Genomic DNA, 18,766 nt, shown 5'->3' with positions numbered 1-18,766 from the left:
GCATATAACCACATCTAAACAGAGGCTAGATGAATTACTTATTACTAAACAGGAAAAAAAGAAAGGAACAAAAATAAAATTGGGTTGCCTCCCAACAAGCGCTATCGTTTAACGCCCCTAGCTAGGCATGATGATTTCAATGATGCTCACATAAAAGATAAGAATTGTAACATAAAGAGAGCATCATGAATAATATGACTAGCACATTTAAGTCTAAAATACTTCCTATGCATAGGGATTTTGTGAGCAAACAACTTGTGGGAACAATAATCAACTAGCATAGGAGGGCAATACAAGCATAACTTCAAAACTTTAAGCACATAGAGAGGAAACTTGATATTATTGCAATTCCTACAAGCATATATTCCTCCCTCATAATAATTTTCAGTAGCATCATGAATGAATTCAACAATATAACCAGCACCTAAAGCATTCTTTTCATGATATATAAGCATAAAAATTTTATTACTCTCCACATAAGCAAATTTCTTGTCATGAATAATAGTGGGAGCAAACTCAACAAAATAACTATCATGTGATTGAAAATTAAGATCAAGATGACAAGTTTCATGGTTATCATTATTATTTAAAGCATACGTGTCATCACAATAATCATCATAGATAGGAGGCATGCTTTCATCATAGTAAATTTGCTCATCAAAGCTTGGGGGGCAAAAAATATCATCTTCATCAAACATAGCTTCCCCAAGCTTGTGGCTTTGCATATCATTAGCATCATGGATATTCAAGGAATTCATACTAACAACATTGCAATCATGCTCATCATTCAAATATTTAGTGCCAAACATTTTATAGATTTCTTCTTCTAGCACTTGAGCACAATTATCCTTTCCATCATACTCACGAAAGATATTAAAAAGATGAAGCGTATGAGACAAACTCAATTCCATTTTTTTGTAGTTTTCTTTTATAAACTAAACTAGTGATAAAACAAGAAACGAAAAGACTCGATTGCAAGATCTAAAGATATACCTTCAAGCACTCACCTCCCTGACAACGGCGCCAGAAAAGAGCTTGATGTCTACTACACAACCTTCTTCTTGTAGACGTTGTTGGGCCTACAAGTGCAGAGGTTTGTAGGACAGTAGCAAATTTCCCTCAAGTGGATGACCTAAGGTTTATCAATCCGTAGGAGGAATAGGATGAAGATGGTCTCTCTCAAGCAACCCTGCAACCAAATAACAAAGAGTCTCTTGTGTACCCAACACACCCAATACCATGGTAAATTGTATAGGTGCACTAGTTCGGCGAAGAGATGGTGATACAAGTGGTATATGGATAGTAGATAAAGGTATTTGTAATCTGAAATTATAAAAACAGCAAGGTAACTAATGGTAAAAGTGAGCGTAAACGGTATTGCAATGATGGTAAACAAGGCCTAGGGTTCATACTTTCGCTAGTGCAAGTTCCCTCAACAATACTAACATAATTGGATCATAAAACTATCCCTCAACATGCAACAAAGAGTCACTCCAAAGTCACTAATAGCGAAGAACAAACGAAGAGATTATGGTAGGGTATGAAACCACCTCAAAGTTATTCATTCCAATCAATCCGGTGGGCTATTCCTATAAGTGTCACAAACAGACCTAGAGTTCATACTAGAATAACACCTTAAGACACAAATCAACCAAAACCCTAATGTCACCTAGATACTCCAATGTCACCTCAAGTATCCGTGGGTATGATTATACGATATGTGTCACACAATCTCAGATTCATCTATTCAACCAACACATAGAACCTCAAAGAGTGCCCCAAAGTTTCTACTGGAGAGTCATGACAAAAACGTGTGCCAACCCCTATGCATAGGTTCACGGGCGGAACCCGCAAGTTGATCACCAAAACATACATCAAGTGAATCACGTGATATCCCATTGTCACCACAGATATCCACGGCAAGACATACATCAAGTGTTCTCAAATCTTTAAAGACTCAATCCGATAAGATAACTTCAAAGGGGAAACTCAATTCATTACAAGAGAGTAGAGGGGGGAGAAAACATCATAGGATCCAACTATAATAGCAAAGCTCGCGATACATCAAGATCGTATCACCTCAAGAACACGAGAGAGAGAGAGAGATCAAATACATAGCTACTGGTACATACCCTCAGCCCCGAGGGAGAACTACTCCCTCCTCGTCATGGAGAGCACCGGGATGATGAAGATGGCCACCGGAGAAGGATTGCAACCTCCGGCAGGGTGCCGGAATGGGTCTATATTGGCTTTCGGTGGCGACGGAGGCTTCTAACGGCGGAACTCCCGATCTATTGTGTGTTCTGGAAGTTTTAGGGTATATGGAGTTATATAGGCAGAAGGAGCACGTCAGGGGAGCCACGAGGGCCCCACGAGGCAGGGGGCGCGCCCCCTACCCTCGTGAGCTCCTCCTTCCTTCCTTGACTTGGGGACCAAGTCCATCGGGTGGCTTTCGTTCCAAAAATAACATCTCTAGTTGATTTCGTTCCGTTTCGACTCCGTCTGATATTCCTTTTCTTTAAAACACTGAAATAGGCATAAAACAGCAAATCTGGGCTGGGCCTCCGGTTAATAGGTTAGTCCCGAAAGTAATATAAAAGTGGATAATAAAGCCCAATAATGCCCAAAACAGTAGATAATATAGCATGGAGCAATCAAAAATTATAGATACGTTGGAGACGTATCAGTCAACCAGTCCACATGCTGCTTTGTCAGCTCGTGTTCTGTATCTTCGTGTGCTGGCCCATGTGGCAGTGGGTGAAAATAAGTAAACTAGAGGCCCATCTGACACGCGGTGAAGTAAACAAAGTTGAAACCACTTGGGTAGCACCCCGCACGCTAGTAAATTGAGGGCGCATTGAGGACACACTTCTTCCGCGTGGAGGACACACTCGCGCACAATTCACCACTGCGCGGCGGCATGCACAGAAGGACGCACTCGCGCACACCCAGCACACAACACACACTAGCACACGTGTACACCGGCATCGCCGCCGGTTGAGATGGATGGTGAGGCAGCCAACAAGCGGAGGCGGCTCGAGCCAAAACCGCATCCGGCGAGCCTGGACTTCATCAGCAGCCTCCCCGATGACATGGTGCTCATCATCATCGGCCTCCTCCCCACCAAATCTACCATGCGGACCGCCCTGCTCTCTGGGCAGTGGCGCCCCCTCTGGCATCGCGTCCCCCTCAACCTCACCGTCGACAGCTGCATCTGCGACGGGGATTGCAAACGCATGGCCGCAGTCTCCAAGATCCTTTCATCACACCCTGGGCTAGCCAGACGCCTTGACATCCGCATGTTCAGTACCAACTGCAAGGTCCGACCCAAATTCGACGAGTGGTTCTTATCCCCCGTCCTAGATCAGCTCGAGGAGCTCAGCTTTGAAGCTGGACGATGTCGCTCTCTGCCACCGTCCACGCTCCGCTTCGCGCCAATGCTGCGCCGCACCAGCTTCAGCTCCTGCTATCTTCCCCAGATTAATGCCGCGCCCGCCCTTCTTCTCCTTCAACTCAAGCAGCTCGACCTCTTCAACGTTGTCATCTCGAAGAAGGCTATGGAGCACCTGCTCCGCAGCTGTATTGCGCTCGAGTACCTTCGTCTTGAGCAGATCCACGGGTTCATTAGCCTCCACATCGCCTCGATGAATCTCTGATGGATTTATGTGTCTTGCTGGCCCTGCAACAAGACATCAATTGGGAAGCGATCACTCCAGCTGTTCCACGTTATGGTCATTGAGAATGCGCCTTTCCTTGAGAGATTGCTTGTATCAGATCTAGAAGGTCCAACAAAAATCAGGGTCATTGACGCGCCGAAATTGACAGCATTGGTGCACTCATCTGCCAAATTCTCCGAACTCTTTATTGGATCCGTAATCGTTCAGGTACAGCACTCATCTTCTTCTCCGTCTTCTTGAAATTCACATTTTTAAATTTCTTCTTGATGTATTTACGACCGTATTTCAGAAAATGATTCCCACAAGCTTGACCCAGTCTATGCGCATAGTGAAGATCTTGGCAATAAAATCTATCGGCCCCAATCTGGATCAAGTTATTGGATTCCTTACATGCTTTCCGTGCACGGAGAAGCTACTCATCGAGGTGAAACTTCTTTCCTATTAGTAAACGGTAATCACAACGTAGCTCAAATTTTTCGTAATTTTCCCAAATTACTATTACAAGTGTAGTGTTCAAAACTGCATCTACGCACTGCACCGAAAGAAATATTTTTAGTATTTTTCTCACATGATCACCTGCATCGTTTTGTTGTTGCACTACTATAGTAGCCTAGGATAGTCATAGTGGAAAGTAACTTAGACTACTCCAGTAACTCTATGGTTACCCTAAGAGCAAGTACTACCTCCGTCCTGGTTTACTCTTCCTATTTTGTAGTATCAAAATTTGACCATAGATTTAACTGACAAAATGTTAATGCATGTCACTAAGAACTATATCGTTGGATTCGTATTTGAACATAATTTCAAATGGTGTAATTTTTAGTGACATGCATTGGCATTTTCTTACATAAATATATGGTCAAAATTTTATACTAAATAAGAGGTAGTACAAAAGTGGGCTATAACGCCCCTCCACTATGTAGGCCAAAACACGTGCCAAATTCACTTGTGATGCATTTGGCATCAATGCTCCTCCATTGCTCACCTAGTGCCCCAATCTGGATCACCTACTTTGCTCCAGTGCCAAATTAACTCACGCAATGAAAAAACACTTGCGTGGGAGAGAGAGAGAGGACCGAGGCAATAAAAAACACTTGTTTGGGAGAGTGAGAGGCTGGTGTAGTTGGTTTGATTGATTTGTTTATACATGTGGGTCTGTGTGCATAGCGGTGACAACTCTCTCACATCGCGAGAGCGGTGCCAAAATCTTTTGATTTGACATCGATGCGTATTATGGCATCGGCCACATAGTGGAAGGCAACAAATGCCCAAGCTCTTCACATACTCCTAGCTAAATGAGAGGAAAGAGAAAGAGAGAGAGAGTGAAAAAATATCACTAGCCAGCCAACCCTATCATATGAGCGAATGATATTGGTACCTCTTGATGACACGGCAATCTTATATAGCCAGCTCCTCTAATATGTTCTCTTCTTTTGCACATAAAAAAAGACCCGAAAGTAAAAAATGTGCTGCACTATAACAATCTCATCGAATGCCTTGATCTCCATCTTACAGAAATTGATTTGATCGACTACCGAGGCAGCACATCTAAGATTAAATTGGCCAGGTTCTTTGTTCGGGAGGCAAGTGTGCTCAAGGTAATGGGGTTTGGCGTTCTCTGGCGCAACAATGAATGGTGTGCTGATCACCGCAAGCGTCTAAGCCTAAATGACAAAGTCTCCGCAGAAGCTGAATTTGTTTTTGAAACATCAAGTGGCCAGAGACTCGAAAACTTATTTGCCCATTAATGACTTGTCAGGGCGGTGTATTTTAGTTTGTATGATAATGTTGCATCCACCTAAAGTAACGAAAGTTCTTACGTAAACTTCCTAGTAATTCCCTCTTCGCAGGTGCAACATTACTTCTAACATTTGTAATATCAGTTTGAAACTTGTAATATTGCTGTGTCCTATTCCTGCGTTTTCAAAATCCTGCGAATCAAACAGGTCCTGAGTTGGTGATGATGTTGTGCCTGCCATCATTCACCAATAGCCGTCGGATCTAGATCTGACGCATACAAACCAAACTTCTCCAGTTTTGCAAAAATATACCCACACTTGTTCTTTATTTACAAATAACTCCTTTTATCTCACAATCAGCCTTATCTCCTCCCCACCACATCTAGAAGGCCATGGAAAAATCTGGCGTGATGGCCGCTGCCGGCGCCGTCCACCCCCCAATCTTGGTGTTCCGTGCAATGCACGGGCATCTACGCATGGGAAATTATGTCGAACACGGCTAGTTGTAAGCAGGCTAGGTCTACAGCCATGATGATAGTGACTGCAGACGGTGAGGCTGACTATGGTATGCCAAACACGGCGCCTATACTCAGGTGTCATCTCCGGCGTAGTGTCTTGTCACTTCACTGTGAGGAGCAACACGTAATAATTTGACCAACGGGTAGTACAGTGCTACTACATTGGTACTACTACTACTAGTAGTACTAGCACCACCGTCTGGATTTAGTAGTACTACCACGTCCATCTGGATTTCGTATTTGACTAGCAATATCTAGTAATGCATGTCACAAAAAATGTACTACTCCCTCTGTAAATAAATACATGGTGTATTGTTTTATTCCTATCGGCGAGGTAACTTAATGTCTTTTTGCTACTTAATAGGAATACATGCAATGAACTAACCACTACATGTGATGTTTGCTAGTCTCAAGTCATTGAAAGCATGCACGGGCACGGAGGGGGATACAGCTTCATTGACTTACTGCACCTGCCTTTGGGTGTATGACACATGGGCCCAACGGGTGGCTGGCCAACCAATCATACAGCCAAAGGCAGGTGTAGTAGAGGGGCTAGGAGTAGATGGCCAACACACACGTGAATTCAACGCAGTCTGCACTTCTCATATAAAGGCTCCCGCTAGTCCAATCTACGAAATCCTATGCACCTACGCACCCAAGGGCAAGAGTGATCACTCCAATTGCAAGATCGGTTGACTAGAAGCTAGACCCATGGAGGCGATGAGCGCAAGCATCAGCCGGCTGTGCCAGATGGTCCACGACGCCGGCCTGCGGCCCAGCACCGAGGAACGTTTCTAGATAGTGCTTGAGGCCACCAAGGCGAGGGGCCACTTGGACGACAGCTTCGTCTCCTTGTTCGACGAGGTCCTCGTCGGCTTCCTCGACAAGTTTACCGTCGTTAAGAAGCTCGCGGACGACCTTGACGTACGCCTCCAGCCCACGCGCCCAGGCTCTGCGATGCCTGCCACCCTCAACGGCCTCTATGGTGACAACCTCTTCGACGCACTGGTGGCCCTACGACTGCCTGCCGTCGCATCGGAGAATGTCCACCTCGTGGTCGCGCTCACCGCGCAGCGCCTGGCGCAGCAAGACACCATCGACATAATCACCCACGTCTATGCGCAAATCATCCACAAGGACTACTACATGCAAGAGAAGGACGATAGGACGCTGGCTTTCTTGGACCGCAGGGCAACCTTGGACGGCATTGTTGAGAAGCACATTGAGCTTGCCGCCAACGCCGCTGCTCCTCACACGTCGGTTGTGACCCGGTGCACTAGGACGTGAGGATGTCGTTGATGGATCCGTATGTATCTTTATCTTTCCGTCAAATCCATGTAGTAGTATATGGTACTACTAGTAATTATCTTACCTTTCGCATCAACTTCATAATTTTCCTACGTACTCCATGCATGAACCGCGCCAGAACCAAACTTCTCATTACTCTAGGGAAAATCGTTATTTCTATCTATCGGTCACCCCATGGAGCAGAACCAAATTTTACAAGTTACAAGTTCAAAAGGAAAAGCCTGCCGTGTTCACGTCGCACCTCCACACGTTTTGTCTGGTACGCCGCTCAAGGGGGAATGCGTGTTGTGTTGCATTTTCACTTACAAGTGGGACCGCAGTTGAGCAAACCGACTATCGGCAAACCCCCACCCCGCCCATCGCGCGATGGCTGAGAAAACAGGAGGGAGAAGAGATGGCTGTAGCTAGCACGGACTCCAAGAAAATTGGTGTCGGATGGGACTCATGTGGGTGGCATGTGCCGTACTGCTAGACATGAATGCTAGTTATGGCCCATGCCACCCCACTATATCGAGGTGCTGGTTATGTAGAACAAATTTCCTGGAGTCCGTGCTCAGCCCTCCTCTATCTCTCTTCTCAGCCAGCCAGCAGACGCGCGAAACCCATCGTCTGTTCGCTCATACTAGTTGACCAGTTGCGCCAAATGGCGCAGAGACCCGCGAAAGCCATGTTGTCGACGAAAATAGTTTCATTTTGCAAGAACATATGGCGTAGAGACTCGCTGAATCCATGTGCGCTTTGAATTTTTTTTCCATGATATAGTTGGTTTAGTTGTGGGCAAGGACATATGATAAGAAAATTTACCCCTTTAATAAAAAAAGAATGGAGACTATTGTCTATAATGAGATGTACACACACATTTTAATTTATCTCTGAGCCAAATGGCGTAAAGTCTGATTTGGTACCACGGGCACGTTGAAAATATTTGTATTTTTTCAATAACTTTATGTTTGAGCAAGCGCAAAGACCATGTAAAACCCAAAGTGTTTTCAAAATATTTGACTTGGATAGTAGAAGTAGTAGGTTTTAGCAGCTAGTTAGGGTAGCATGCATATTTTGTTATTTTATTCAGGCAACATAGAGCCAAATGGCGCAAGGTATATGACATACAACTTTACCACGTAGATGCGATGCAATATCTTCCCTGACTTAATTATGTTCAAACACATTAGGAGATCAAACCCATAATTGTTGTCACCTCCCTGAATTAAAACCCAAAACACCCAACATGGCCTTTCACAACAGGAAAAATTATTAGCACAAACAGAGTTCAGATGTTACATGTTACATAAGACTTTAGCTTGAGCAAGTGATATAGGTATATAAATTTCCTACTTTTAATCACAGCAGCAAACAAGAACCTTTAGGGCAAACTCCCTTAGGCTGTGTTCGGTTCACAGGGAATTGAAGAGGTTTGGCAGGGATTGAGGGGGGGATTAGATCTCCTACAAGTCAAATCCCCTCCAATCCCTGTGGGAAGAGGTGTAACCGAACAAAGCTTTATGCAGAGTTGTCCTCTCATCTGTTTCAAAATTCAACTTGTGCACACTGGCACTGAAACATTTTATCAATGCACAATAAAATATTGAACACACACAATAGTCTAATTGGGAATCCAAATGATTTACTTTCACACATCAGCATACACTAAAATCATAGAAAATTTATTCTTCCCGGAAATGAAAACTAACATCAACAAGTCACATGCTCCACCCGCCCTTTGGACTGCTCTTCTCCTCATGCCTCCTCTTCAATCACTCACCATATTAATAACACCTGAATAAGAAAAACCACTTATGAATTATACTGGCATGCAAAATATTGTATACTGTGAAGCATAGCAATGCCAATAAGTAAGATGTGCACTCTCATATATATAATAATGGTCTACTATAAACCCATATATTTTCTATCAAAAGTTTCTTTTTTGTGAACTATACTGTCTATAAAAGATGGTCAAATGGTTACAAACTGACATGTAAACAACAAACACAACCTATAGCCAGTAACCAATTAGCAAAGCCCTATTTTTTTGCAAGGCCAACATCACGGCAGCCATCACTCATGGCCTGCCTTGGAGGCACGACATGAAGGTTGCCAAAGGTCAGCGCTACTGTGGGTGTTTCTATTCACATCATCAATAGATTATGTATGCACCTAGGTAATTCCAAGTTTTCATTTAGATGTATCCTCTTCAAAGGATATGGGCTACACGGTAGCCTGGACAGGAAGCTGCAGCCTAAGACAACCTAAATCAGCAAATATAGAAATTACCCTGCAGTTCTAAAGATCTGAAATACAACCGCACAGACAAAATTTTGCTGCGAAAGAACCATACGTGTATATACAATAGCGTGTTGTTGATTCCACAAAGCAAATTTAACATCAACTAAGGTGATGCTTTCGTTGTGCATGAACTCATACACAATCATGTTCTTCTTGTCTTGCTGACTGTAAGCAGTGAATGTTACCAGGTTCCAATGATGTATTCCAGAAAGCAATGCTACCTAAAACAAGTAGACCTGCACAACAGACTTCATGTAAGCCAGCCAACTCATCAGGACAATGTCGGTAAGAAAAGAAATGCATGAGCATATGGTACATTATAATGCAACGATGCAATCATAGGATGATATGGCTGTTCAGTAGACCATTACAACAGACCACAAGAGGGGATGTGCAGATACAGAATGCAAAGGAAATTTCAAAAGGCAAACATCATGAACTGAAATTGCAGAAACATAAAAGAAGGATTGCTGCTAATCTAAGATAGTGAGGAAACAATTGTCACATTAATAGGTCATTGGATTTAGAAAAAACAGAATGGCCAAACATATCACGATCTTTTTCCACAACAGGACCAAGCCATACCATAAATGCAGAAACAAGTAAACACATGAGAAGGTGCACATAAATTTAACTACTTGGCATAAAATAAGACAAGTTCATCATCTAACAACAAGAGCCTACACTGGTATATAATTATAGAAGATATTATGTATGCAGATATGATAATATATAACCCTATTCAATTATTCCATTTGATGTGATGCTAAGAAGCACACATAGAGCTGTCTATTTCTTTTCTCAAAGAAAATAACACCAGGATTATTTTCAGTAAGAAGTGCACACGACAATCACGCCTCAGTTGACAAATAATAAAGGATTACTCATAAAATAAAATAAACGACTCAAAGGGCATTGCATATTTGTATTGTGAAAAAATCCACAGCTCCTTGAAAGAAGACCCTTCTACATAGTAACCAAGCAAGCTTACGAAGGTCTTGTGATTTAATTTGAAAAGCCTATTATGTGGAAGTAAAATCATTCTAATAACTCTATGGAGCTGCAAAGATATACTCCAAACAATGATGAGATACAGTGACAATTCTGGTACAGAGCATAATGTTCATGAGATACATACAGCGAAAATTGTGGTATGGGAATGGCCAATTAGGATCCCTGATCTTTAACATATACCTAATATCCAAACTTTCAACTATCATGGACTGATGCATATGTGTATGTAGTTAGCTGCACATATAGTATATTCCTTCATTTGAAAACACTTGTCCTTTTAACCTCTCAAGTTTTAGTTAATTAATCAGTCACATATAATTGTCAGTATATATACATACATGCATGGATCGATCCATGCTTGCATGCATTACGCAGATAGAAGTACGTGAACATACTCTAGGACATGGCATCGTGCTTGCTTCTGTCAGGAGGGACGATTCCCGGAGCAGTCGAGCAGCTACAGCAAGCTCCTCTGTCGTCGCTTTCACATCCTCCATGTACACTTATGTCAAGAACAAAAGGCACAAATCATAAGCTTCTTAACTAACATTTGGCATCTCGTACTGCTAGTGCTAAGAAAACACACCTGAAAGCTATCGTACTCCCCTGAGCACTCCTCCTTGTGCATTTACAAACAGCTAGTGTTCGCATCTCCAATCTCAAAGGAAAATCGAGATAATTAGAGAGAGAGAGAGAGAGAGAGATTTTGTAGGGGACTCACACGCACACTTAGGTGTCAAGAATTTCTATGAATTGGACATAAAACATTTATATATTTGCGCAGTATGGCATAAAAAGGACACTGAATAGAACAAGAACATGTGTTTTTCTTACAGTTTGCAACGCTCATTATGCACTATAAAAACAGTGTGCAAGCCATTGACCATAGCAACAGCAGCTACTTGAATTTTTATCTTAGTAAATGAAATATAGTGAATTGAATGAAGTGAAGCCCTCGGCTAGATCAACAAACCATTTTGTAAAGAAAATGTAAAGGAAGATACCTACAAAACATGGCTTGAACTGAACACTGTGCATTTACTCAAGCTGAAGATAGTTGCATAGTAACCAAACACTGGACTACTAATCCTTGTTCGACTTTTCCTTATCAGTTGTCCTTAAAATGGTTGCTTCACCATATAAAACTATTAAGTTTTCATTATCTTCACAACTATATCTATCTTCTGCATTTGGTGACTTACAGACAATAAAAGATTAAGAGGGGAAAAAATCAACAAAGCATGGGAAAAACTCACAAAATTATGCAAACACGTCTTTAGATTTAACAAGGGATGTAGGTTTGGATTAATTAAGGACATGAACAGTCACCACGTTGTTGAAAGATCTAAAGAAAATAATTGCTGAGAAAATGAAATGCTTCCAGGATTTCATACAGAACTGTTTGCTAGTGCTATGTGGGTCGTGATGCTCACATAGGCATGTTTATCGCTTTGGGATAAGAAGTGTATTCAGCCCAGGGAAATATTTTGGCAAGGATATTGATCTGCAAATTTGAGGTAGAAAAATGTTTATTTTCCTAGGTACTGCCTCGCAAGTGGTCTACAATTCAGTGAATAAAGAAATGTAGATCAAACATGAGATCCTAATGACAGACACCACGAATTATATTGAACGAAATAACATTCTATTCTTGGTTGAAATTAGCAAGGAAGTAGTACGTACCTTAGAAAGGTCTCCTCGGCCTGAGGGCACACAAGTAAGGTGGCCCCTGAAAAAGAGGAGTTCATGCTCCATGCATCCGTCCAGTATCTCCGTCTAGTATCCTTTATTTGTTGTTTACTATTTTGTCCCCATACTTGTACATGGTATTCAATCATAGCTTGTCATGTAGCTTGCAGTTGGATTTGATGACGCGTGTTTAGGGAGACCCTACCGACAGACACCACCTATTATATTGAGAAATGTCAGGATTCTTTTTAGAATCATGTAACCATGGATGTTCTACTGATGCAATCAACAATGCCACAAAATAAATAGTGAAATCGTCTGATGCAATTATTAAAAACCTGCAAGTTAATTATCAATTGGTCATGGCTATGGCATAAAAAACATACCCCAATGTAAGATTGAATTCACCATTGTGAGAGAGAGAGAAAACATTCTGCATGCTATTACACAATGGGAAAGGTAACATCACTAATGCTCACCGAGTACGTGTGTTGTAGTAAACCGTGTGATTGGATCTGGATCCAGCGTCTGTCGAACAAAGTCTTTAGCAGGCTCAGATACTCCAGGCCTTGGGTCTCTTTTGAAATCTACCATAGAGCACATAATTGCTTGTGCTACTCCCTGTTCAGAATCTGCACAACATCACAACAATTTGTAAGGTGATTTATAATTTCTTCACAACATATATTCTGTCCAATCAAGGAAAGTAAGTACCTTCCAAAAATGTTTGCACACCACAAAGAAGTATGTAAAGTATAACTCCTACAATCCAGACATCAATTTCAGGGCCACACTTGTGCTTTAATACCTCTGGGAGCATGTAGTATGGACTGGCTACAATTTTAGTAAACCGCTCACCTGCACACAGAAGCCTTCATCTGTGAGAAGAATTTATGCAAACACATGCTGTGCGACTTGTTCTACTGATCAAAGAGAAGCAGCAAAAGAGGAGAAAATTCAGCAACCTGCAAGCTGAAGATGACCAGAAACGGATACCACATGGACGCCTCTTCCGCCACGCACTGCTTCCCTCTTTCTCAGCCAGATTCGGGTGTCCACTGTTCATCCACCATTGTTTCTCCCATCATCCCTGTTGCCGGCTCCATTTTATGCTCTGCTGCACGGCCTTGTCATTTTGTCAAACGCATAGTACAGAAACTAAATATCATGTAGAAGCATATATAGATTCAAAGCAAAACTAACCTTGGATTGGAAATCCCGAAGGAGGAAGTATGGAAGGCACCTGACTGAAGTGGCCCGTGGGCATCGGCGGTGTTGGCTCTGTCTTCCCCATCTTCCTCGCCGTGGATCACTCAGCTAGCTCCAAAGAAGAGGAGATGGTGAGAAGAGAAGGGAAGGAGGAGGGGGCGCATTGGTGGTCGAGAGCAGGAGAGGAGGAGAGATGTGAATGGATGAATGACTAATGTCGGCCGATGACCATCTCCCATCCGCCGCTGCACCTCCCTCTCCTCTTTCCTCTCTCCTTCTCCTGCCTCTCCTTCCTTCTCTGTTCTCTCTCCGTCATATTCCTTCTCTCCTTCAAGGACATGTCCATGGCCCCGTCATCCATGAGGTAACCATGGCATGGTGGAGCAGAGGCACCGCGTGACGCGAGAGAAGAGGGAGTCAAGGGCGCAGATCTGGTCGACGGAGTGGCGGGGGCAATAGCCGACCCGAGGACCTTGCCAGGCGCTGGATCTCGGCGGCGGCAAATCTCCTGGTGCTGTGGCTGGTGATGAGGGAGGAGGGAGATGGTGCGACGGTGTGGCGAGGGAGTGAGGAGGAGGGAGGGGTGTGGCGGCTGGAGACTGGGGGCTAGGGTTCACGCCCACGCCCAACCACAGGCCCGCACGTCGCCAGTGCGGCACACGAGGAGCCAATTGGCACCGGTGAAAGGCTCACCCAGCCAATAGACATCTGAAACGAGCCCACCCGTCACTGGGCATTCAAAGCACTACGCGGTGAAAACAATTGATTACCAGCTAGTGAAAATCTGACAGCTGAAACGACCTAGTTGACCAGATCTAACGGCCACGAATAGCCCATCATGAGGGACAGCCATGGGAGCGAGTTGGCTAGCCTCTGTATAGTTTTAAATGCGGTCCCACATGTCAGTGAAAACGCAAGAGGACCCATTGAACCTGCACATCTTTCACCTCGATGTGCTGGTGATGGAAAAAAAATCCAATAAAGATCTTCGGTGGCCGCTTTTGGAGTTACTCAAGAGTAGTAAGATTCTATTTACAGTTTAACCCAAGATGCACATCACGTGGCTTCACCTACCACTCTATTTTCTTGCATGACACGACCTGGATGCTGGATGTCCCACGTGTCGGCAAAAGGAGGAAGAACTCGACCAAATCTTCGGCTGTGCTCTCGGATTAGACTAGTTGTGCTAACTTAAAATTTTATTGTGTAGAATGGATGCAAGTTTTGGTATTGGGAAGAAGAGTACAACGATATATTGATAGAGCACAATTTAGTAGATGTTCTAGCACTTTTAGCTAGCATAGAGGCTTAGAGATGAGACTAGTTCACTTGTTGATAGAATAGAGGCTAGACACGTCTACTTCTTTACACTCGAAGAAAAAAGAAGCACGTAGGATCGAGCCTCCACAGATCAACAATGAATGTATCGAGAAGGCACTAATCCAACTTACAGGAGCAGTTATGGAAGTTGGATATCTTCTGAAATGTATTCTTGTGGTTCTTGTTTTCTACTCAAAAATTTGGTGATGTATTTCCATGTACCAAAAAAACAATGATGAAAAAAGATATGTGTTTGCAAAGAAAAATGTACACGGCCGGGATGCATCCGCGCGTTCGGCGCGTGGCCACCGCATCCGAGAAATGGCCCGGACACGACCCCATTGCCCTACCCAAACGAACAGAATCTGGGAAAAACGGAGGTACGTTTAAGGTCGTGCGTTGGAGTTGGCCTTACAAGTGGGACCGCTGTTGAGGAAACCGACTATCGGCAAACCCCCACCTCGCCCGCCGCGCGATGGCTGAGTTGGAGAAACGACGAGGTTGAAGAGATTGCTCTAGCACGAACTCCAACAAATATGGTGTTAGATGGAAGTCGTGCTGGTGGCGTGTGACGTACTCCTGGACGTGAATGCTTGTTCTGGCCCATGCCACCCTACTACTCCTACTACTTATAGTAGTAGTACCGAGGATTCGAGGTGCTGGTTACGTACAGTGAACACATTAACATATGGCCCACCTCACACTATGGCCAAATTTCCCGGAGTCTGTGCTAGGTTAAAAAGTGTTCTTTGTGAGGATGGGTGGCTGGTCTCAAGTTTAAAACTTGTTGTATTACGTACGTAGACGTAGAGATAGTGCAGCATGTGAAGCTAGTACAAATAGTGTACTATTGTTGATTGGCCTCATCCGATAACCTATTGCAATGCACATACAATTATGTATTCGGAAAATATTTTTTTGCCTCGTCGCAGCACCCACTCAGAGAAGCGACTCGAAAGCCATTCATAAATTTAGTAAATTTATCACAGGAATATCATTTTATTACATACAACAGTTCATCAACCCACAACGACAATGAGGATACATTATAAATACTAAAGTTTTCATCACACAACAAATAACAAGCAATGAAATGAACTTCAACTCAACCAATCCTCGGCGTTGGAAATGCTTGCTTTGAACCACAAGTGATTCTATGGGAATGGCCAGCTACTGTCAATCTCGAGACCAACGCAGGACTGATCATCCAGGCTGAAGCGACCTACTATATCACGACCATGGTAGGGAACCACCGCAATATCCGACGTATAGATATAGTTGCTTCTCATAAATGGTAGTAATGTTGTGTCAACAGCAGTTGGATCACCTTTCACCATCATTGGATAGTTTTGTCCAAGGAAGAGCGAGTTTGCTCCAAGACTATCAATACGGTACCAGGGAGAAGGTGTTGGCGCTAGCACAGTAGTATCCATCCCGAATACCATACAACGGGTGTTGGAATAGGTCCGGAGAGTGCGACCATGGGATACAACACCTACTTCCTTAGTAGTAATGTAGGATCGAAAGTATGTCTAGAGGGGGGTGATTAGACTACTTGACCAAATAAAAGCTTAACCTTTTCCCAATTTTTAGTTCTTGGCAGATTTTAGCTAATTTAGGACAAGTCAAGCAATCATCACATAATTCAAGCAAGCATGCAAAGAGTATATAGGCAGCGGAAAGTAAAGCATGCAACTTGCAAGAATGTAAAGGGAAGGGTTTGGAGATTTCGAACGCAATTGGAGACACGGATGTTTTTCCCGTGGTTCGGATAGGTGGTACTATCCAACATCCACGTTGATGGAGACTTTAACCCACGAAGGGTAACGGTTGCGCGAGTCCACACAGGGCTCCACCCAAGGGTAACGGTTGCGCGAGTCCACACAGGGCTCCACCCACGAAGGGTCCACGAAGAAGCAACCACCCACAAAGGGTCCACGAAGAAGCAACCTTGTCTATCCCACCATGGCCATCGCCCACGAAGGACTTGCCTCACTAGCGGTAGATCTTCACGAAGTAGGCGATCTCCTTGCCCTTACAAACTCCTTGGTTCAACTCCACAATCTTGTCGGAGGCTCCCAAGTAACACCTAGCCAATCTAGGAGACACCACTCTCCAAGAAGTAACAAATGGTGTGTAGGTAATGAACTCCTTGCTCTTGTGCTTCAAACGATAGTCTCCCCAACACTCAACTCTCTCTCATAGGATTTGGATTTGGTGGAAAGAAGATTTGAGTGGAAAGCAACTTGGGAAGGCTAGAGATCAAGATTCATATGGTAGGAATGGAATGTCTTGATCTCAACACATGAGTAGGTGGTTTTCTCTCAGAACATATGAGTAGGAATGGTGTGTGTGTTCTGATGGCTCTCTCTCCGAATGAGAAGGAGGTGGAGGGGTATATATAGCCTCCACACAAAATCCAACCGTTACAGACAATTTACCAATCTCGGTGGGACCGAATCATAAAACTCGATCTGACCGAAATAGTAAACCTAGTGACCGTTAGGAATTTCGGTGGGACTGACATGCAACTCGGTAGGACCGATTCGGTTAGGGTTTGGGCATAACGTAATCTCGGTGAGACCGATTACACAAACTCGGTGAGACCGAATTTGGTAATTAGCTAACCAGAGAGTTGGTCAGGCAAACTCGGTGGGACCGATTTGCTCTTTCGGTGAGACCGAGTGGAACTCGGTGAGACCGAAAGTTACAAAGGGGAAACACTGAGTTTACATTGCAATCTCGGTGGGACCGATTCGCTCTTTCGGTGGGACCGAAAAGTTACAAAAGGGAAACAGAGAGTTTGCAACCCCATCTCGGTGAGACCGAGATCCTTATCGGTAGGACCGAATTGCTAGGGTTTGGCAGTGGCTAATGACAAGTGAAACTCGGTGGCGCCGGATAGGAAGAATCGGTAGGACCGAGTTTGGCTTAGAGTTTAGGTCATATGTGGATATGGGAAAGTAGTTGAGGATTTTGGAGCATATCACTAAGCACATGAAGCAAGAGGCTCATTAAGCAACACCTCATCCCTCCTTAATAGTATTGGCTTTTCCTAAAGACTCAATGTGATCTTGGATCACTAAAATATAAAATGAAGAGTCTTGAGCTTTTGAGCTTGAGCCAATCCTTTGTCCTTAGCATTTTGAGGGTTCCACTTTCACATCCATGCCATGCCAATCATTGAGCTTTCCTGAAATAATTATCTTGGAATAGTATTAGCTCAATGAGCTATATGTTGTTATGAATTACCAAAACCACCTAGGGATAGTTGCACTTTCAATCTCCCCCTTTTTGGTAATTGATGACAACATATAGATCAAAGCTTCGACAAATGATAATAAGCATGAAATATATCGTCGCTTTGAGAAGTATGTGATAAGTAAGAGCTCCCCCTAAATTTGTGCATGTTTAAAATTTGCTTTGGACTGCAAATGCACAAAGAGTTAGAGTCATGGGTTACTCTTCCATGTCACATACATCTTGGTGGAGCGCTCAAAATGATAAGAATGAAATACATGCACTCATCACCAAGAATAGTGAATGATCACATAAGATAGGATAAGATAATAGCATTAAGCAAGCATTAAGTGTAGCTTATGATCAAACACATGATCATCAATGTCTCACAAATAATGACGTAGTATCAAGCACTCAAAAGCAAAAAAGGTTCGAAAAACTACCAAATAAAGCAAGAGAGAAAAGCAACACTCTCTCTCTCGAAGCCTATGATCTATACATCTTCTCCCCCTTTGGCAACAAATTACCAAAAAGTTCCTAGAAAATGCATAGCACTAGATCGACGCTCAGGCTTGATCTTCAGGTAGTGGTGGAGTCCGGATCACTCCAAGGACGAAGGCTTCTGTAGATGCTGAAGTAGTCGCTGGAGTTGGAGCTGAAGTAGACGCTGGAGCTGAGGCTGTAGCTGGTGCTGAAGTGGTGGCTCTGGTGTCAGCAACTGGCACGGCAGACGACCTCGGGCCTCGTGGCACTCTAGAAAAAGCAT

At 43.5% G+C, this 18,766-nt stretch overlaps 1 long non-coding RNA gene across 9 annotated transcripts; it reads right to left on the bottom strand.

The window, feature by feature from the left end:
• Window positions 1–8,727: 8,727 nt before the first annotated feature.
• LOC125518387 lies at window positions 8,728–14,091 on the bottom strand. Of its 9 annotated transcripts, none has more exons than XR_007287994.1 (10): window positions 13,435–14,089; window positions 13,197–13,348; window positions 12,946–13,089; window positions 12,711–12,863; window positions 12,226–12,449; window positions 11,976–12,046; window positions 11,129–11,193; window positions 10,938–11,044; window positions 9,581–9,764; window positions 8,728–9,018 (listed from the first exon to the last, which is right to left on the bottom strand). It is a non-coding gene; the product is annotated as an uncharacterized LOC125518387 (long non-coding RNA). The 9 variants fall into 9 exon arrangements; XR_007287990.1 differs by having other exon boundaries at window positions 11,129–11,200; window positions 13,435–14,088; XR_007287992.1 differs by having other exon boundaries at window positions 11,129–12,046; window positions 13,197–13,357; window positions 13,435–14,091.
• Window positions 14,092–18,766: the final 4,675 nt, after the last annotated feature.

This window comes from Triticum urartu, chromosome 7 (genome assembly GCF_003073215.2).
Source record: "Triticum urartu cultivar G1812 chromosome 7, Tu2.1, whole genome shotgun sequence".
NCBI lineage: Eukaryota > Viridiplantae > Streptophyta > Magnoliopsida > Poales > Poaceae > Triticum > Triticum urartu.
Note: the sequence above shows the minus strand (reverse complement) of the source record. Positions and strands in the feature narration are given on the sequence as shown.